At 39.6% G+C, this 3084-nt stretch overlaps 1 long non-coding RNA gene across 1 annotated transcript; it reads right to left on the bottom strand.

Moving 5' to 3' along the window:
• Positions 1 to 1247: 1247 nt before the first annotated feature.
• Positions 1248 to 2725, bottom strand: LOC114472696 (uncharacterized). The gene is made up of 2 exons (XR_003675175.1): positions 2675 to 2725; positions 1248 to 1525 (listed from the first exon to the last, which is right to left on the bottom strand). It is a non-coding gene; the product is annotated as an uncharacterized LOC114472696 (long non-coding RNA).
• Positions 2726 to 3084: the final 359 nt, after the last annotated feature.

Here is a 3084-nt window from a genome sequence, read left to right on the forward strand (position 1 = left end):
CCGGTCCTCGCGAAGGTCAACTGGGTCGGGTGCGCAGGCTGCGCCCTTGCATGCCTGTGAGTGCAGCGTGGGGTGGCCCCAGCTTGGGCGATGCCCTGCAAGGCCAGCCTCTCTGCTGCCTCAGAGCTGTGTGTGCCGCAAGCAGGTGTGGCGGTCTGGCTGGGCCCTTGGGGGTGGGGGGCCTAACTTTGGCAATAACTAAGGCTCATCGCACGGGCGACATGAAGAAAAGGTGATCTGAGGTGCTCTGGCTGGGCTTTTCCACTAAGAGCATGGAGGTTTTTTTGGAGCTGGGGTTGGTGCCAGAGCTCCTTCAGAGCTAGACCTGTTTAGCTGAAGAACCGGTTTGGTTTTCCACCGCAGCATCGGCAAGTTGGAACCACGTCCTTGCGTCACCACAATACGTCAGTACGTCCCTGATTACATAACAGTTTACCCATGAGCACTTGCGCCATAATGAAGCCCATGTTTTGACTGTTGACGTCGTATGAATACTATCTTATCCTACGCAAAGATTCTGCTGAACAAATGTAACCATCTTTATCGGAGTCACAGGAATCTGCGACAACATTTGTGAACACAGGTAATTATCAAAGACGTTTTATTGCTTAACAATGACTGTGTTAGCATTTGCTAAGCTACTTAGCTTCAACTACACCAGCATAAGTACAGCAGATAAAGACAATAAGTTCATTTTGATATGTTTGTTTATCATTATAGATGCTCTTAATGCTGACTGTGCACGTCCGTGACCATGCTCTTGGTGGGACTCAATACGACCAGAATCAGAGCAAGTTTGTGTCAAACTAACGAGTCCTGATGTTATTTCATTCATATATATTTGGACCAAGGACTTACTGTGTGTGACTGAATGGATGCTTTATTAAAATGTTTGTGTCCTCATCATGTTGTTCAACTTGTGTTATTAATGATCAATGACATCTTATTGACTCCAACATGTTTTAAACCTATTGCTGCTGTTTGATTTGTTTCAATAAATTTTGAATTGAGGAAATCTTAATTGCATTCTATTTAATTGTCCTACTTAATAGGTGAGTATTGTATTAACTTTTCAATTCAATAAATGTATCAAAATAAAAAAATACAAACCTAATAGTGTGTGCTACAGCAGGTTATGTTTCTATCTTAGGGCAAAAAAGTGGATGTAAAGAGTACTTAAATTAACTGAATAGAAATAAAATGTGTGCTTACAAGTAGGCAACAAACAATGAACAAAGTCCTTGTAGAATACAAAATAAGTAACTTTATTTACACAAAGTAAAAATAGATTTACAAATCAACTCAATATATATTAACATTTACTTAAATGATTGTGGGTTTTCTATTAGAAAGGGCCAAAGCCTGATTCTATCTACTCCAGAATCAACACCAGTGCTGTGGAGTTCATCATGAGCTGGAGGTTATGGACCATGGACGTAGTCCTGGCCCTGGTTCTGGTCCATGAACCGAGTCGCTGACTGCTCCATGGAAGAACATCTGCATTAACATCTTCCTCCTTTTTTTCCTGCATAGAAGCATTAAAAATAATATTTGAATTTATTATTTATTTCAGCAGTCTCCACAATAAGAAAATACAAAAACAAACACTCAACTGTGTAATCCTTAAGCCAAAAGTGTGTAGTTTGAAGCAAAGCTTATACAAACCTACCTTATCACAATAAAACTAAACAAGGTTCTCTAGATAATCACACAAAAAATATTTAGCTTATATTACTATTTTAACTATATATTCTACACAAGTTTTATATATACAGTGTATACATTCACATCAAACATATATACATATGTACATACACATGAATGTATATATGTCATGTACTTGGTAAAATTGTTACTCTTCTTTCTTATACTTACAAACAATATATGATTTAAAAAACTTTTTAAACTGGTTTATGTTGTTTTGTTTTGTTACGGCTGAATTTGCGGTTGACCTCATTTGGAGACATGATTTATTGCTCTGGTTGAATGATGGAGTCCAGTCGGAGCATTGATGGTTTTATAAAAAAGATTTATTATAAGCTAAGTAAAAAAAAAGGCAAAGATGGAACAAAAATTAGTGTCCGTCCCGGCGGACGTCCAAAGGCAGAGTGAGTGACACAATACTAAAACCACGTATATCTCCCCTTAGTCCCCCCCCCCCCCCCCCCCGAGAGATAGGGATAGTGCAGTTCCATAATTTAACCCCTGATATTGTTGTACACAAATTATTTTCCCCTTCTCTCTCTAAAAATCTTTTCTGCAACGTTTTTGTAAGTGAACCTTTACTTGTTTTATAAATCATTTGGACAGTTTTGAGTTTGATGAGCTCTGGAGTTTTAAATCTGGTGTTTTTAACAATAATCCATGTGTGTGTTCTCTGTATCCTGCGTTATGTCTGAGTCTGATGGATCTTTTTTACATTATAAATAACGTTTTGGATGTTCGTCATGTATGTATTTCCCCGAACTTCAAGACAGTAACTCATATATAGTAAAACAATTGTACAATAAAGAGTGTGCAATGCTTTTTGAATAAGAATGTGCCTGGTTTTGTCCAGGAATAGAAAACAATATTAGTTCTTAATAATAGTTTTATTTGTTCATAAACAAATGATATTTTAGGATGGACCAACAGATAATATTGTACATGTTTGCAAAAAATGAATGAATCTAACTGGATTTGTTCTGAGATGAAGACGAGCTGAGCTACAGATGAACCTTTAAATCTAACTCTGAAATGAGCAGAAACTTTGTTACCACATAGTTCAGTAATATTATTACATGATCATTATGTAACAATAAGGGATGTTCTGAATACAGATCAATGAAATCGCGGTGCGACTTGCAGCGTACCCTTGGTGCCCTAGGCAGCTGGAGATGTGGTCGTCGTCCCTGGGCTGCTCTCAGTGTTGCTTCTATTCCTGGTCCTTCTGACCTGGGGTCCGATGTCTGCTGGCTCTGGGCCCACCGGTGGGTCCTTGGGGCTTTCTCTGATGTGTATGTGGGGGCGGCGGCTGCCTCTTGGCTGGGGATCTCGGGGGCATCTGGGGGGCTGCTTGGCCGTGGGAAGGTGGCCTGGGGCTCC

Source organism: Gouania willdenowi, chromosome 11 (assembly GCF_900634775.1).
Source record: "Gouania willdenowi chromosome 11, fGouWil2.1, whole genome shotgun sequence".
NCBI lineage: Eukaryota > Metazoa > Chordata > Actinopteri > Blenniiformes > Gobiesocidae > Gouania > Gouania willdenowi.